An 18,602-nucleotide genomic window follows, 5' to 3' on the forward strand; every position below is an offset into this window, starting at 1 on the left:
GAGAGAGAGAGAAACATGCCACTTTTTTTTTTTCTCCTCTAGTTTGGCACAGACACTATCCCCTACGGAGCTCCAAGCCATGTTCTTTGTAGGCTTTTCCTGCAGCTTTAGCACCAGAGGCTTGGGCTGCTGCAGTCTGTTTTCACCTTACTCCAGTGATGGTGCAGAGGCTCTCTGCTGCCAGGGTCCTGAGTTGTGGGCATCCACGCCCTCCACATAGGTCCACTGTGTCCCTCTAATTTGTGTAGTTTCCTCTGCTGTTTTCTCCCCAACACTTCCCTGAGACTGCACTCTCTCCACTTTTTTAAGACTATCTTCTCCTAGACTAGAGCAGTGAGCTCCCTCCCTACTCCGCCTCTTGGAAGCTTCACTGCAGATTTTTGCACATTGACTTTGTAACCTGCAACTCTGCTGAATTTGTTTGTTTATTCCAATAGCTTTTTGGTGGAGTTTGCAAGAGTTTCTCTATATAAGATCATGTTACCTACAAACATTGATAATTTGACTTCCTCCTTTTCTAATTTCAGACTCTTCTTTCTCTTTCTTAATTGTTATGGGCAGGATCTCCCATACTATGTTGAATATAAGTGGTGAAAGTGAGTATCTTTTCCTTATATCATATCTTAGAGAGGAAGCTTTCAGCTTTTCCTCATTCAGTTGGATGTTAGCTGTTGGTTTATTATGTATGACCTTTATTATGTTGAGGTACATTCTTTATATACATATTTTGTTCAGAATTTTTATCATGAATGGATGCTGAATTTTAAAAATGCCTTTTGTACATCTGTTGAAATGATAATATGATTTTTATCTGCCATTCTGCTGATGTGGTGGCATGTCATGTTTATTGATTTGTATATGTTGAATCAATCGTGCATTTCTAGGATGAATCCCAATAGATCATGGTAAATAATGTGCAGTTTGCTAGTATTTTGTTGAAGATTTTTACATCTGTGTTCATCAAGGATGTTGGCCTGTAGCTTTTTGTTGTTGTCTCCTTTTCTGGTTTTGGTATCAATGTAATGCTGGATTCATAGAATGAATTCGGTAGAAATCACTCATTTTCTACTTTTTGGAACAATCTTACAAAGTTTAGTGTTAATTCTTCTTTAAGAGTTTATTATAATTCACCAATGAATTCGTCGACTTTTTGTTGATAGGAGACATTTTTATTACTGAATCAGTCTTTTTACTAATTATTGGTCTGTTTAGGTGTTTTGTCTTTCTATGACTCAATTTTCATAAGGTGTATAAATCCAAGAATTTGTCCATTTCTTCTAGGTTATCAAATTTGTTGTTATATAAATGTTCACAGTAACCTTTAATAATACTTTGTATGTCTGTGGTGTCCATCATAATTTCTCCATTTTAATCTCTGATTTTATGTATTTCAATTTTCTTTTTTATCAGTCTACCTAAGAGTTTGTCAATTTTATTTTTTCAAAGAAACAGCTCTTCATCATTTCATTAACTTTTTTGTCTCTATGTCTTTTTATGTGCTCTAAATTGTATTATTTCATGCATTCTACTAACTGTGGGTTTGGTATATTCTTGTTTTCCTTTGAGGTACAGACAGTAATAAGTTGTTTGTGATCTTCCTGTTCATTTTTAATGTAGGCATTGATTGCTATGAACTTCTTTCCTCATACTGCTTTTGCTGTATCCCCTGGGTTTTGGTATGTTGTGTTTCCATTTATATCTATTTCAAGAAAATTTTAAATTTCTTCCTTAGTTTCTTCCTTGATCAATTGGTTGTTCAGAGTAAGATATTTAATTCCCATGTATTTATATGGTTTCCAAAGCTTTTAAAAATATAATGGATTTCAGTTTTACTTCATTATTTTTATAAAAGGTACTTGATATGATTTCTATTTTTAAAAAATATGTTGTGACATGTTTTGTGTCTTGCCATTTGATCTGTATTAGAGGATGTTTCAAGTGTTATTGGAAAGAGTATGTATTCTGCAACTATTGGATGGAATGTACTGTAGATGTCTATTAGGTCCAGTTGACCTAGGGTACAGTTTAACTGTGTTTTTCTTTGTTGACTTTCTATCTGAATGATATGGCCATTTCTGAGAGTGAGGTGTTGAAGTACTCTTCTACTAGTATGTTTTGCAGTTTGTTTCTCCCTGTAGGACTATTAATATTTATTTTATGTGTTTGGGTGGTCTGATATTGTGTGCAAGTATATTTATAATTACTTCCTCTTGTTGGATTCAATTTTTTGTCATTATATAATGACCTTCTTTGTCTCAATTTTATTGCTTTTGATTTAAAATCAATTTCATCTGATACAAATATGGCAACCTCTACTTTTTTGGGGTGTTCCATTTGCCTGGAATATCTTATTCCATCTTTTGACTTCCAGTCTACATGTGTCCTTAGAGGTGAAATGAATTCTATAAGCAAAATATAGTTGGGTCTTAGGGCATTTTTTAAAACAAATTACCAATTTTTAAAAGTTGCTTATTTGGGAGGCAAATAAACAAAGACACACAGGGAAAAAAAGAGATAGCTACACAGGCACAGAGAGAGCTGCCATCTGCTAGTTCATTCTCCAAATGCCTGCAACAGCCCCTGGCTAGGCTGAAACTAGGGGCTGAGAACTCAATCCATGTGGGTGACAGGGATCCAACTATTTGGGCTATCACTGGTGCCTGCTAGGACACACATCAGCAGGAAGATAGAATTAGGAATGCAGCCAAGTATCAAACCCAGGCATTCTGACATGGGCTGCAGGTGTCTCAACCAGTGTCTTAACTGCTAGGCCAAACACCCATTCCTGGGCCTTGGTTTTTTTTTTTTTTATCCAGTTATTAATCCTATGTCTTTTGATTGGAGAATTTAATCCATTTACATTTAAGGTAATTGTGGGTAAGTAAGATATTACTACCATTTTTTTTAGTTCTACTTATTTATTTATTTATTTTCCATTTCATTTCTTTTTTTATTTTTAACTTTTATTTAATGAATATAAATTTCCCAAGTACAGCTTATGGATTACAATGGCTTCCCCCCCATAACGTCCCTCCCACCCGCAACCCTCCCCTTTCCCACTCCCTCTCCCCTTCCATTCACATCAAGATTCATTTTCGATTCTCTATATACAGAAGATCAGTTTAGCATACATTAAGTAAAGATTTCAACAGTTTGCTCCCACACAGAAACATAAAGTGAAAAATACTGTTTGAGTACTAGTTATAGCATTAAATCTCAATGTACAGCACACTAAGGACAGAGATCCTACATGAGGAGTAAGTGCACAGTGACTCCTGTTGTTGACTTAACCAGTTGACACTCTTGTTTATGGCATCAGTAATCACCCTAGGCTCTTGTCATGAGCTGCCAAGGCTATGGAAGATATTACTACCATTTTGATACTTGTTTCCTATTTTAGTTGTCATTTCTTTCTTTTTCCGTTTTGTACAGCCTTCCTTGGTGGTTAAGTGATTTTCTCTAGTACTGTCCTTTGATTCTTTGCTTATTATTTTAGATTTTTCTTCATGGTTACCATGAGTCTTGTAATAATTTTCTTTCGATTATAGCAAGCTATTCTGAAGTGATAATAACTTAACATTGATTATCAAGACAAGGAACGAAATAACAATAAAAAAGAAATTTTAATAAAGAACTCTACACTTGTACTCCATTCTTCCCCACACTTTGGTTTTTTTGACATCCCATTTTACCTCTCTGTATTGCTGTCTCTTAACATTTTAATGTAGTTGTAATTCTTTAATGTTTTGAGTTTAGTCTTCATGCTAAAGAAGTGATTTATCCACTGTTTCCAATATTTGAGCTTACTGAATTTGTTTCTAGTTAACTGTTACTAGTAAATTTTCTACCTTCTGATATTTTCTCCTTATTGATTAACATCTCTTTCTTTCATTTACAAGAACTTTCTTTAGTATTTCTGTAAGACAGGTCTGGTGGTGTTAAATTCTCTGTTTTTGTTTAGGAATATCTTTGTCACTCTTGTATCTGAAGGATAGCTTTTCTGGATACAGTAATTTTTATGTTATTTTATTTTCCAGGCAAAGTTATGGGGGATGGAAAAGGGAGGGGGAGACACACAGAAAGAGAGAGAGAGAATCTCTTCCATCCACTGTTTCACTCTCCAAATGGCTGCAATGGCCAGATATGGGCCATGCTGAAGTCAGCAGGCAGGAACTCCATCTGAGTCTCCCACATAAGTGGCAGGGACCCAAGTACTCGGGCCATCTTCCACTGCTTTCCTAGACATATAAGCAGGGAGCTTGATTAGAAGTGGAGCCAGGACTCTAAACAGCACTAGTGCAGGATGCCAGTGTCATAGGTGACAGCTTAACCGGCTATGCTGGCACATGGATATGGTAATCTTGGCTGGAAATTTTTCCCTTCAGTACTTGAAAATTTGTTCTCATTCCCTCTCTTCAGAAGGATTTCTGCTGAGAAGTCTGCTGTCAACTGAATAAAGGCCCCATTATGTGTTTTGTTTCTTTTCTGTTGAAACTTTGAGAATACTCTCTTTGTGTTTAACCTTGGAGAGCTTGATCACGTGTCTTGGGGCAGACTTGGCTGGTGACCTTGGACCTTCCAGTATCTGGATAGATACAAGTTTTGCTAGGTTTGGGAGGTTTTCTGATATTATCCCTTAGAATATGCTCTCTACCCCTTTGGCATTCTCAAATCCCTCTTGAACCTCAGTAAGCTGGGTATTTGCTCTTTTCATGCCCCCAAAGTTCCTTTAAGCCTTCTTCATTCATCTTGGTTCTTTTTTCATTTTTTTTCTCTTCCAACTGTGTATTTTCAAGTAACCTGTCTCTGAGCTTACTGATTATTTCTCTTTTTTGTCCTGTTCTGCTGTTGGTACCTTCTACTGAATTTTTAATTTTGCTCAGTGTGCTTTTCAGTTGAAGAATTTCTATTTGATTTGTTTTAATAACATCTGTCTATCAAGTCTCTGTTAGAGCATTAAATTGTTTGTTTTCTCTTGAAGTTCATTGAGTTTCCTTAAAATAGATACTTTGAAATATTTATCTGAACATTTAAAAATGTAAATTCCTAGGTGATTGGTTTCTAGCATCTTATTTTGTTTGTTACATCAGCTCATGACTCCCTGGAAGCTCCTCAGACTTGTTGGTATCTGCACATTGGAGGGTTAGTTACAGTAGTCTGCTTTGTTGTGGCTGTCCTTCCAAATGTTCTAAGCAGTGTGTTTCCTTTCTTTCCTATAGACACTTCTGCTATTTCAGCACTGGAGGGTTCCCTTAAAGGAGTTTTATCACAAGTCCACTACTAGTATGTCTTCACTGTTTTAGCCTACAGTACTCCCCAAGCTCAGATTTATCCCAAATCTGCATTTGGTGTGTTCAGAATGAACCAAGGAAGTGCCTAAAAAGGGGTAAACTGCTCATATTAGGTCTCTTCCTTGGTAGGCCTAGATGCTGAGTCTTGTAGCCACCAGCACCACAATGTTAGATCATATCTGAAGCCAAATCCTACCCTGCTGTGGTATGTCTGCTGCTGAAATGAACCCACTTCCAATTGCCACTCCAACCCACAATTGGTGATGCTGGCTGGGATATGTGACCCCTCCCCTGGGGTCACAGAACTCCACTTAGTACTGAAGCAGGTCCAGAGGCTCTGTCTCTAGGCACTGGCCCTGTGCAGTCAGGTAGAGTCAGGTAGTGCACACCAGGTGTACATGAAGCTTGTGTTGATAGAAGCTGAAGCAAATCTGTTCCACCAGGGCACATATCTCTGCCTAACACTGGGGCAAGCCTAGAGACCCCATAGGCATTTCCCTAGCGATGGGTACCATTAGGATCTGCCCAGTGTTGGGCTTTACCAGCCTAGCACTGAGTTTAAAGACATGGTCCTTTGGTCCCTTGCTATCTGTCCAAGGTTGTAGGAGAGATGACAAAAGCAGCCCTTTGGCTGTCCAGACTGGCACTAGGCGAGATAACAGCTGGGTTTCATGGTCTCTGGGCCCTGTGAAGTCTTGTGAATATACCACAGGCCCATATGTATTGATGCACATGCTGAAATGAGTCCCATCAGAGTGCAGGTCTCTATCTGGCGGTAGAGCAAATCCAGAACCTTTCATAGTCCCCTTGTGAAATAGGTTGCAATTTACACTTCTTGCTCCCTTTTGCACCCGTTTGCTCCATCCCTTCCTTGGTGAAGGCATGCAGTGCCCACTATGAATTTTCCCCTGCAACATCTCCTTTCCTGCCTCTCTTGCTCAGACCCATAGACAATATCAACAAACAATATTATCACTGGTATTTTTTGAAATATATCTTAATTTTTTATTATAACAACAATATGGGCTAATAAAATATAAACAAAATAATTGTGTAAACTACAGTGAAAGTCTTTTCCCCTTATCCTAGAATTATTATCTTTGGAGGTAATCACTCCTAACAAATTGGTGTTTTCCTTCTAGATTTCTAGATTTTTTTATGCATCTGACAGCATATACATTCTGCATGTAGAGAAACATGTTGATTTCTTACAAAATTGCAACATGACTTCACTCTTTAACAACTGATATTGTGTTCTATTTTAAGAATACCTCAGAATATGTTTAGTCTCCCAATGATAGAGATTTTGGTTTTCACATTTTTCACCTTCACAGACAATATTACAGTGGATGTCACAATTGTATCTTTGTACAGGTATGAAATGTATCTATATGAAACAGTCAACAAATATCTATTTTTTAAAAAATTTGGCAGTTATAGACAGAGAAACAGAGAGAAAGGTCTTCCTTCCGTTGGCTCATTCCCCAAATGGCTGCTACGGCTGGTGCTGCGCCAATCAAACCAGGAGCCAGGTGCTTCTCCTGGTCTCTCATGTGGGTGCAGGGAACAAGCACTTGGGCCATTCTCCACTGCACTCCCGGGCCACAGCAGAGAGCTGGACTGGAAGAGGAGCAACCGGGACAGAACCCAGCGCCCCAACCAGGACTAGAACCTGGGGTACCGGTGCCACAGGCGGAGGATTAGCCAAGTGAACCGCGGTGCTGGCCAGTGTAGTAGTTAAAGCTGCCGTCTGGAGGGCCAGCATCGCATATGGTTGGGATCACTGGTTGGATTCCAGGCAGCTCCAGCAGTGGAAAATGGCCCAAGTGCTTGGGACACTGCACGCATATGGGAGAAGATCCTGGCTCCCGGCTTCAGTCTGGAGCTGAAGCTGGAGCTCAGTTCTGGCTGATGTGGCCTTTGGTGATTGAACCAGTGGATGGAAGATCTCTCTGTCTCTCCCTCTCTGTAACTCTGCCTTTCAAATACAATAAATAAATCTTTAAAAAGAAAAAGAAAGCTTGGTCTTGTGTGGTTAAAAATTGTTGGCATCAATGTAGATGGAGGGATGGGAAGTAAGAATAAGATGGATGAGCGCCAATGTCGCAGTTTAGAGAGTGGGACATTTGCTATTGATATGGTTATGAGAGTGTTCCATCTCCTTTGTGGAGGGGTGAGGTGTGATCACACAGTTTATAGAGAGAGCTATAAACCAGTACGTACAGCAGTACCGCATTTGTCAATTGTTATCAGTAATTAAGGATCCCATTCATATGACCATTCCAGAAGGTGAATTCTCAAAGTGTATATTTTATTTCTAATGGTCAGTTGGTGGAAAGCTGCAATCATATTTCTAAGAGAGATTGTACTGGAGTAGAATTCATGCACTCAGAGAGAGAACAAGAGAGTGACAGAACATGTGAGCATTTCATAGAAGAATGTAAATCAGCCAGTATTTTCAAAGATCAACAATTTCCAGGAAGTTATACAGACTTCCGGAGGTAATTAAATTCTATTTTTATAACAGAAGTAGAAAGGAGACCCTAATTATTTGCTGATCTTTCATCTGTTTCCAGTCAATCGCATAAGTAGAACCTTAATGTATTAAAGACACAGAAACACAGTAAGAGATGCTGAGTGATGCAGCCCCAGATCCAGATTTCAGAACCATGGAGTAAGTGTGAAGTACTCAACATGCTGAGATGGCAGAAGGAAAATCCCCTGGACTGATGAAGTGTGACTAGGTCCAGATGAGCCCTCCTCTTGAGTTGGATCATAAGTACTTTTTAAACTGCAGAGGATAAAGTTAGGATTTCAAGTATGATAGGGAAAGCAGATTATCCCAGAAGTGTCAGGGGATCCCTGGCTTGCTGTTTGGAAGGGGAAAAAAAATAGAAGTAAAGCTGCATACCTGCTTTACCCAAGAAAATAAATTCTTGTTGTAGTAATGATTTAGAGAATTAAACAATATAAAATCATAATACAGATACATATTTTTATTAACTTGATGTGATTACTTCTTTAAAAGAATGATGATGAAATCCAGACTCGTGATTAAATACCCTCTACCCCATGTTTCAAAAACTGTGACTAGCAACTGGTTTATACCCTAAGATGCACAGAATGCTTCAGATTAATACAGAAAAGATAAGCAGCCAGAGAGAAAATGAGCCAAGTTCATCAACAGCATTTCCTGAAGAAAAAACACAAGAGAAATAAATTCATGAAAAGATGTTTACAATAATAACCAATAAAACAATGAGCTATTTTTTACCTACCAGATTTGAGAAAATGTATGAACTTTAACCCAGTGTTGGCAAAGGAGTGGAAGGAACCTATCATATGCATAAGCAAGGATTTCAATTTGCATCACTTATTTGGCAACATCCATTAAGATTTTAAATATCTATACCTTTAATTCACAATTCCATGCCTAGGAATTCATTGTGAGTTTAGGACCTCCTCCTCTGCCTGAAGCCTCACAAAGGGTCACAAAGAGGGTAGCTGATTTCTCTCCCACCATCAAGCACAATCTACACCCCTCCCCCAGTCATTAGAAATTATTGCCCACCTTCCCCTAAAAGGTCATGAGGACTAGTTCCAACATCCATTCCTTGCCTCTGTAATTCACTCCTTACCAAAAGAGCGTTTCATGTCACTCTCCCATCACTATAGCTCTTGTTGACGTCTCCTATTTGGACCCAGTCTCCTTCTCTGATTCCAGACACTTCTGGAATTTAGATATCCATGCTGAAGCTTTTCAGACCCTGCTCCTCTCCAGTCCCCCCAACCCCGCCCCACTGCCGTGGGCCTCCTTCCTCTGGACTCTCAAGGATATTTCCCCAGCAGTTGTCACCTCTGCCTCTTGAACACTGGGTACTCCCTTTATACAGGACAGATTCCATAGCACAATAAACAAGCTACAATAGCTCCCATTTTGAAAAAACCGAAGAACCCCCTTTCCTACCTCCTTACCTACCAACCTACTGGCTACTGCTCCCTTTTTCTGTCCTCCTTTGAAACTGCTTGAATGGATTATTTTATGCCTGCTTTCCTCACTTCCTCACTTTCCATTCTTTCTCTTGTAAGCACTTTTTGATGAAACATAATGAACCTACAGGAAAGTGCATGAATAATAGATATACAACTCAATGAATTAACTGAAAGTGAACATACCACGTGCCAACACCTAGGTCAAAAATCGAATACTGGGGCCGGCGCCCTGGCGCATTAGGTTAATCCTCCGCCTGTGGTGCTGGCATCCCATGTGGGCACCGGGTTCTAGTCCTGGTTGCTCCTCTTCCAGTCCAGCTCTCTACTGTGGCCTGGGATAGCAGTGGAGGATGGCCCAGATGCTTGGGCCTGTGTACCTGCATGGGAGACCAGGAAGAGACTCCTAGCTCCTGGCTTCGGATCGGCACAGTTCCAGCAGTTGTGGCCATTAGGGGAGTGAACCAACAGAAGGAAGACCTTTCTGTCTGTCTTTCTCACTGTAAACTCTACCTGTCATATAAAAAAAAAAAAAAGAAATTGAATACTGTCCACACTCCAGAGACTCAGTTCCTTTTTCCAAATAGTATGGTTCTCCACTCCCCAAAGATGGCTACTATTATGACTTCTAATATAATACATGGCTCTGCCTGTTTTGGGAACACTGTTTTGGAATAATACTGTGTTTTTTTGTGAATATTTTCTTTCCTACATTATGTCTGTGAGAGTCTTTCAAGTTGTTCAACGTGGCAGGGGTCAGAACACACAGGGCCTAACAAGTCATTGTACAGACTTCTTCATTTTTTCTGAGTGCAGTGAAACCCTTGGAAGGGTTTAACAGAAAAGTGACATATGATCTTTGCACTCAAAGATTCACTTGGCTGCTACCTTGAGAATAGACCGTGGGTTAAAGGGTGAGGATGAAGATGAAAGCAGATGGACTGCTTAGGAGGCTCTTGCCACAATCCAATCACAGTATTAAGTTCTCTGGCTTTAAAAAGAAAAGGCATTTTAGGTCAGTCCCTCAGTGGAGCTATATCAAAGCAATAATAAGCCAAGCTCAGTGTTTGGCCTGCAAGAATTAGGCCAGCTCTCACAATTGAGGCTCAGAAAATAATTAACACCTTCACAACAAAAATTGCCTTTGAAAACAGCTGTAATTTTTAAAAGTTAAACTAGGATGATTTGTGATTAGAATAAATAGAAGCTTTAGTTTTTTGGAACCTGGGGTCTTAAAAGCAATACTGCATTGTATACAGAATGCAGACCCATGGCCAGAAAACTGAAATAATTTCAACTACAAAGGGGAAGGACTAGATAACAATGACTTATCAAAACCTGACTGGTAGACAACAGAACTATGAATTTCCTGGATGTAACTGGAGATACAGTTACACACTCCCCAGCTGGAAGGTTCTGCTGCTTCTGGGTCTCCCACGTGAGTGCAGGGGCTCAGGGACTTGGGTCATCTGCTGCTGCTTTCCCAGGTGCTTTAGCAGGGAGCTGGATCAGAAGTGGAGCAGCCGGGACTAGAACTGGTGTCCATATGAGATGCTGGCACTGCAAGCCACAGCTTAACCTGCTGCCCCATCCTTGTTCTTAATGCTGCAGCATCACAAACACTTGCCTTATAGGTGACAAGTGTTTTTATCTGACTCAGTTGAAACCAAAGATTCTATGTGGTTGGATCTGCATCTATGACTGCATGTTATTTTCTTGGTCTTGAAAATTACAAGCTTTTGAAACAGAGTTTTAACATTTTAGAGCCATATATTTTATACTATGTTGGTTTTCACAGCATTCATTGCAGAGATTGGGGCTGGAAGCTGATGGATTTTAAGTCTAGAAGCAAGACAAATCATGAAAGACCATGTTCAAAGCAATTCTGTAATTTGCCTAGGAAACAGGCACCAATGAATATTTTCCAGGGGGAGGCCTGGATGCCTCAAAAGATTAGAGTTGTCTCAAATATAATCTCACTTATTTACCAATTAACGATCTACTAATTCATTATCTGGGCATCATGTTTTAGATTACTTTGTTACAGCTTCAATTGCCTTTTTAAAAAAAGATTTATTTTTATTTATTTGAAAGAGTTACAGAGAGAGGTAGAGACAGAGAGAGAGGTCTTCCTCCGCTGGTTCACTCCCCAGATGGCCACAATGGCCAGAGCTGCGCTGATCCAAAGTCAGGAGCCGGGAGCTTCTTCTTCCCAAAGACTTGGGCCATCTTCTACTGCTTTCCCAGGCTATAGCAGAGAGCTGGATAGGAAGTGGAGCAGCCGGGACTAGAACCAGCACCCATATGGGATGTCAGCACTGCAGGCCGAGGCTTTAACCCACCGCACCACAGCACCGGCCCCTCAATTGCCTTTTTTTTTTTTTTTATTTATTTTTTATTTTTGACAGGCAGAGTGGACAGTGAGATAGAGAGACAGAGAGAGAAAGGTCTTCCTTTTGCCGTTGGTTCACCCTCCAATGGTCGCCGCTGCAGCCGGCGCACCGCGCTGATCCGATGGCAGGAGCCAGGAGCCAGGTGCTTTTCCTGGTCTCCCATGGGGTGCAGGGCCCAAGCACCTGGGCCATCCTCCACTGCACTCCCTGGCCATAGCAGAGAGCTGGCCTGGAAGAGGGGCAACCGGGACAGAATCCGGCGCCCTGACCGGGACTAGAACCCGGTGTGCCGGCGCCGCAAGGTGGAGGATTAGCCTATTGAGCCACGGCGCCGGCCCTCAATTGCCTTTTAAGAAATGTTCTCCTGGGGCTGTCACTGTGGCATAGTGGGTAAAGGCACTGCCTGCAGTGCCAGCATCCCATATGGGTGCTGGTTTGAGTCCCAGCTGCTCCACTTCCAATCCAGCTCTTTGCTCTGACCTGGGACAGCAGTAGAAGATGGCTCAAGTCCTTGGGCCCTATACCCGCGTGGGATGCTTGGAGGAGGTTCCCGGCTCCTGGCTTCTGGCTTTGGATCGGCACTGTTCCACTGGGGAGTGAACCAGCAGATGGGATACCTCTCTCTCTGCCTCTCCTCTCTCTGTGTAACTCCGACTTTCAAATAAATAAATAAATCTTTAAAAAAAAAATGTTCTCCTTTGAAGCAAAAATTTTCAAATTTATTATTTTTTTAAAAAAGATTTATTTATTTAAAAGACAGAAATATATAGAGAGAAGGTGTGTGTGTGTGTGTGTGTGTGAGACAGAGAGAGAGAGAGAGAGAGAGAGAGAGAGAGAGAAAGATCTTCCATCTGTTGGTTCACTTCACAAACTGCCACATTATCCAGGGCTAGGCCAGGCCAAAGCCAGGAGCCAGGAGCTTCTTCCAGGTCTCCCACATGGGTACAGGGGCCGAAGCACTTGGGCCATCTTCCACTGCTTTCCCAGGCACATTAGCATTGAACTGGATCAGAACTGGAGCAGCTGGTACTCAAACCAGCACCCATATGGGATGCTAGCATTGCAGGCAGAGGCTTAACCTCCTATGCCACAGTGCCAGCCTCTATTACTTAGGTTTTTTTAAATTTATTTTTCTCAAATGCTGTGTTAAACCCACCTCAACAGGCTTTGTCCCCAGTATAGTCTTGTCAATGTAACTGAAAGTCTGCCCATTGTTGTCCCTGCACCAGCTTCTCGGAACTATCATTTATTTCTACCAACCTTCTGAAAATAACTTAGTTGCCTGCATGTTCTGACCAAGAGGAAGTGATTCAAGCAAGAACTTGAGCCAGGCTGGAGATGAAGCCCATAGTGCAAGAGCTTTGTTATCATGTAAAGCTAAGTTGGAGTCCACCCTACGTAATTGCTCATGGGTAAACATGAGCAGCTTCCCTACCCCTCTGTGACTCAGCTTCCTAACCTGGGGAAATGAACAGTTAATAGAATCTGTCTTGCAATGTTGTGGGGGAAATAAATCAGAGGTCTAGCGTATGGTAACCATCCATTATGTGTTAGCTGCTATTTTTGTTGTTGTTGATGATGATGTTATTTTTAACTTTTATTTAATAAATATAAATTTCCAAAGTACAACTTTTGGATTATAGTGGCTTTTTCCCCCATAACCTCCCTCCCACCCACAACCAACCCATTTCCCGCTCCCTCTTCCATCCCATTCACATCAAAATTCATTTTCAATTATCTTTATATACAAAAGATCAATTTAGTATATACTAAGTAAAGATTTCAACAGTTTGTACCCACACAGAAACACAAAGTATAAAGTACTGTTTGAGTACTAGTTATATGATCAATTCACATAGTACAACACATTAAGGACAGAGATCCTACATGGGGAGTAAGTGCACAGTGACTCCTGTTGTTAATTTAACAATTGACACTCTTATTTATGGTGTCAGGCCAAGGCTATGGAAGCCGATTGAGTTCGATGATGATGTTATTGCCATCTGAGACTAGTGGATGCAAATAAGTTTTGTGCCTATAGAGTCCTCCCTCTAAATCCTCCTGGGTGAGTAGGCGTCTCTGTCTGTGTCTCTGGCTGCTTTGTTTGACTTCCTGCCTGCTGGAGGCATAGATCAATAACTTTGATAATAGCCACAACTCCTATGCATGAGATAAAGTAGGGAGAAGGGGTTATCAGAAGTAAGGGTAATTACTGAAAAACGTAATGCGAAGTCGGTAAGCTCAGCACCGCACAGAGGTAGAAAGTGCTAGTGCTGAATTGGCCTTTGGCTCCATACATCTGGATTTCTAGCTGGAAGCTTCTCATAGACAGAGATGGTGCCTCTGCTGCCCCTAACTTCTGCCAAGCCAACAGCCCTCCATCTCCTTCCTTGTTCTTTTTAGAAATGGATGCCATTCACATGACCTGTCACTCTCATGGGGATGCCCAAGAGTCTGAGAAAGGCACAACACAACAGGAGCAGTAATATTACCCTGCCCTCTCTGTTAGAAGGCAAGGGAGGGCCACAAAGCATAGAGGTACGTTTCAGCTTGCTCCAGTTCACTTTTGCAAAAATAACTGCAAGTTTATGGTTCACAGTATGTTACTTTTGGCACCTCAAACCTTCACCACTTACATGTGCACATTTCTGGATATGAATGAACAGAGATGCCAGGAGATGATATGAGGGGTGTACAGGGATGTTTATCAATGCATCCCAACCTGTGCTACAGGCCATCTATTTTCAGCTCGATCCTCCTGAAGGAGCAGGTTTCTAGCTAACAGGGGCTTGCAGGTCTCTTTCTCTTTAGCAGATCAGAATCTGCATAGAAAACAGGAATTCATTGCTCAGCCAGAGACATGATTCTTAATTGCTAGTGTCCAAAGTAATAAAGAGGGCCGGCGCCGTGGCTCACTTGGTTAATCCTCCGCCTGTGGCGCCGGCATCCCATATGGGTGCCGGGTTCTAGTCCTCGTTGCTCCTCTTCCAGTCCAAATCTCTGCTGTGGCCCAGGAGTGCAGTGGAGGATGGCCCAAGGGCTTGGGCCCTGCACCCTCATGGGAGACCAGGAGGAAGCACCTGGCTCCTGGCTTCAAATCGGCACAGTTCTGGCTGTAGCAGCCACTTGGTGGGTGAACCAATGGAAGGAAGACCTGTCTGTCTCTAACTCTGTCAAAAAAAAAAAAAAAAAAAACAAACAAACTCAAAGTAATAAAGAAGCTCAATGTTTTGATCGTCCCACCTGATGAAAATACTGTGTGGCAATTTTTTTCCCCACATAATGGGAGTAGGAAGGAGACAGAATAATTACAAAAGAGGAAGGTCTGGGAAAAGGATCTGTATCAAACCAAGGGAGAAGTGGTCAAGGGGCTTGGGAACAATTAAAACACACGCGGGCAGATGCTGCGTTAAAGAGGCTGAGGATAGAGCAAGACAAAGGCTCACTTGTTTACCTTTCCCCAGCCATTCCTCCACCTGCCTCTTAGTAAGTGGCAAATCCAGTCATCACCAAGACAGAAAACTTTGAGTCCCCGTGGCTCCTCTTTCTCTCATATGCTCCATCTGACTGATCAGCAAATCCTATCTCCAGTCTCATAATGTTACCAGAACCACATTACTTCACCCTACGGTACCAGCTCCGCTGTACCTGTCCTGGGTACACACCATCAGTCTCTCACCTGGGTCGTTGTAACAGTCTCCTAGCCAATTATCTTGTTTCTCCTTTTGCCCTCTACAATCTGATTTTTCCCCCAGCCAGTAACCAGAATGTTTCTTTTTTTCTAAATTTAAATAGGATTATGTCATTTCTTTGCAAAAGTGACAATGGCCTGTCATTTTACTCAGCTAAAACCAAGATCTTTACCATGAGTTTACAAGACCTTTGATGACTTTTATCCTTGTGTTCTGTCCAACATTATTCCCAACAACTCTTACCCTCCCTCACTCTGCTTCAATCCCAGTAGTCAACTGGTATTCCTTGAACAAGCCTACTTTGTAATTCTCTCCGCATGAAGTATTTTCTTCTTTTCTTTTCTTTTTTTTTAATATTTTTTTTGAAAGTCAGAGTTACAGAGAGGGAGAGACAGAGAAAGAGTGATCTTCCATCCACAAAGCAGGGAGCTTCATCGGAGTCTCCCACGTGGGAGTCAGGGGCCCAACCACTTGAGCCATCCTTTGCTGCTTTCCCAGGTGCATTAGCAGAGAGCTGGATCAGAAGTGGAACAGCTGGTACAGGAACCAGCACCTGTAGGGGATGCCGGCCTCACAGGTGGTGGCTTTCGCTGGTGTACTACAATGTTGACCCCTGTATGAAGTATTTTCTTCTAGGCATTTTCTTGGCTAACTTACTCTATTTAGGTTCTTATTCAAAGGCTTCAGTATCAAAGGTGCCTTATCCTTGATCATTGGCAGCTGCTTCAGAAGTGAATTCTGTGAGCAAATTGGTAATGTCAAACCTCAAAGTTTCTAGAAGGTTTTTTAAGGACCTCGAATGAAAATCCTAGGTCTCAAAGATTTGTTAACATCTAATTTTCTGTTTATTATGCTCAGCACATGGTTGTGTTTCCATTACAAACCTCTCTTTGCTTGTTCTAAAGAATGGGTCATGAGGAAGATATTTGGAATGTAGATCCATTTAAAAATTATTTTATTTGAAAGGCAGACAGATCTCCCACTTGCTGGTTCACTCCCCAGATGCCCATGTTAGACCCAAGTCAGGATCCAGGAACTCAATCTGAGTCTCCCACATGGGTGGCAGGGGTCCATGTACTTGAGGCATCACCTGCTCCCTCCCAGGATGTGCATTAGCAGGAAGCTAGCATCGAGAACAGAGCCAGGATTCAAACCCAGGCTCTCTGATATGGAATATGGGCATCTCAAGCAGCATCTTAACCACTTAAAGCCAGATGCCTGCACTAAGATCCACTTTTGAACAGGAATATATGTTCTTTGTTTTTTAAATATTTTATTTATTTGACAGGTAGAATTGCAGACAGTGGAATGAGAGAGAGAGAGAGAGAGAGAGAGAGAGAGTCTTTCATCCAGTGGTTCACTCCCCAAATGGCTACAACGGCTGGAGCTGGGCTGATCCAAAGCTTGGAGCCAGGAGCTTCTTCCAGGTCTCCCATGAGGCTGCAGGGACCCAAGCACTTGGGCCATCTTCTGCTGCTTTCCCAGGCCATAGCAGAGAGCTGGATGGGAAGAGGGGCAGCTGGGACTAGAACCAGCACCCATGTGGGATGCCGGCGCCACAGACGGAGAAATAACCTACTGCGCCGCAGCGCTGGCCCCAGGAATATCTGTTCTTATAGCTATTATATTTCATACTGGTAATTGTCGCTCCCCGTCTTCGTGGAGGAACGACACAGGACCCTGCGCTGTTCTTTCGTCTGCTCGGCCCTCCCCGGGTTTGCTGCTGGTTCTTCCCGGGTTGGCTACTGTCCCTTCCACCTCCGTGGAAGGGCAGTTCCCCCTGGCCACATTCCCCACTTCCGCAGGGGAGCGGCACACCGCCGGCCGGCTCTCTCGGGGGCTGCACAGGTGTTCCCCTTAGATGTTCCTCTTAGATGTTCCTGGTGCGTGCCGTCTCTCTCCTCCTTTATAGTCCTCCTCTGCCAATCCCAACTCAGCTGCCCACACGCCGAGTACGCTGCTCTCCTCCAATCAGGAGCAAGTCCTACAGTTTATTGGCTGAACTGGAGGCAGCTGCGTAGAAGCTGTTTTCTCCTCTCCCAGCGCCATATTGTGGGAGAGCAGATGCATAGAATAAGTCTTAATTCCAGTAACTTAGTCTAGTCCGAGTTGCTCCCAGTTGCTCCCCACAGGTAATGATTGTGTTTTAGCCACTCTTGATTCTAGAAAGCCTTAATCACACAAATCTGCCTAGGGAACTGCAAAATCAAGCCAATTGTATTGATGAGAAGAAAACAGCAAATTAATAGACCCGATCTGTTGGAGTCTAGGATATACAGAGAGCCTCCACCCCCACCCACTTCAAAAAGTAGGATAGGAGACAGAGTCAGGGAAGCCACAACCCGTTGTGACAATTCACACCCCTGTGCTATTTATGTATGAGGTCTAGGGTATTTTACATTCGCTTAATTCAGTCATCCATGAAAATCACGCTCCAGTGTGAGTTCCACCATGGAAATCTGCATCCCCTTATCGTGTTCACACAGACCTTTTGCATCAAAATAGCGTTGAACAGCTGTTACTGGGTCTGATGAACCCAGTTCTAAGGAAGAAGGTGCCCAGAAGAGACCCTGGTGGGATGGGAGAGAGTACACAGAGGCTGTTTCCTGGGGTCTGGGGAAGAGATGTCGCCCACCAGTGGGCATGGTGCCCCAACATCCAACAGCGTTGCATCCTGCACACCAGCCTCTGGGCCTCTGTCAGGGCTGCCCGGGAGAGCAAAGCTGCACCTGTCACACCCTGTCCCTCATGCTCCAGGAGAATCCGGTGCTGGCCACTGCCCTCAAGCCTGACAGCTGGGTGCTGAGCCTCCCTGCCTCTGCTGTGGTCAGGGATTAGTCAGCGACCCCATCATCCACTTTGATGGCAAGCAAGCAGCTTTTCCTGCAGTCCGAGAGCCAGCGCCTGCAAATTCCGTTCACAGACTGCTCTTGCATCTGGAAATCAAGGATGATTAAAATAGTCAGTTCAACTCCTGACCCTGGCGCAGGGAGAGTGTTACAGCTTCGTAAAACACTGCTCCCAGGGAAGAGCTGTTGCTGTCTGCCCCCCTCAGGTAGTGTCATTCTGGCAGGCTAGCATAGCTGATGATAGGCAGATTGGACTGACATCTACAGTAGTTGCTGCAGTAGCAAGCCCCTATATAGCCCCGGGCTCCTTCAATTGTAAAATGAGATACTTATATTAAGTTGTTTTTCTTCAATTAAATAATTTATTTGAAAGTAGAGCAACAGAGA

The sequence above is a fragment of the Oryctolagus cuniculus genome, chromosome 9 (genome assembly GCF_964237555.1).
Source record: "Oryctolagus cuniculus chromosome 9, mOryCun1.1, whole genome shotgun sequence".
Taxonomy (NCBI): domain Eukaryota; kingdom Metazoa; phylum Chordata; class Mammalia; order Lagomorpha; family Leporidae; genus Oryctolagus; species Oryctolagus cuniculus.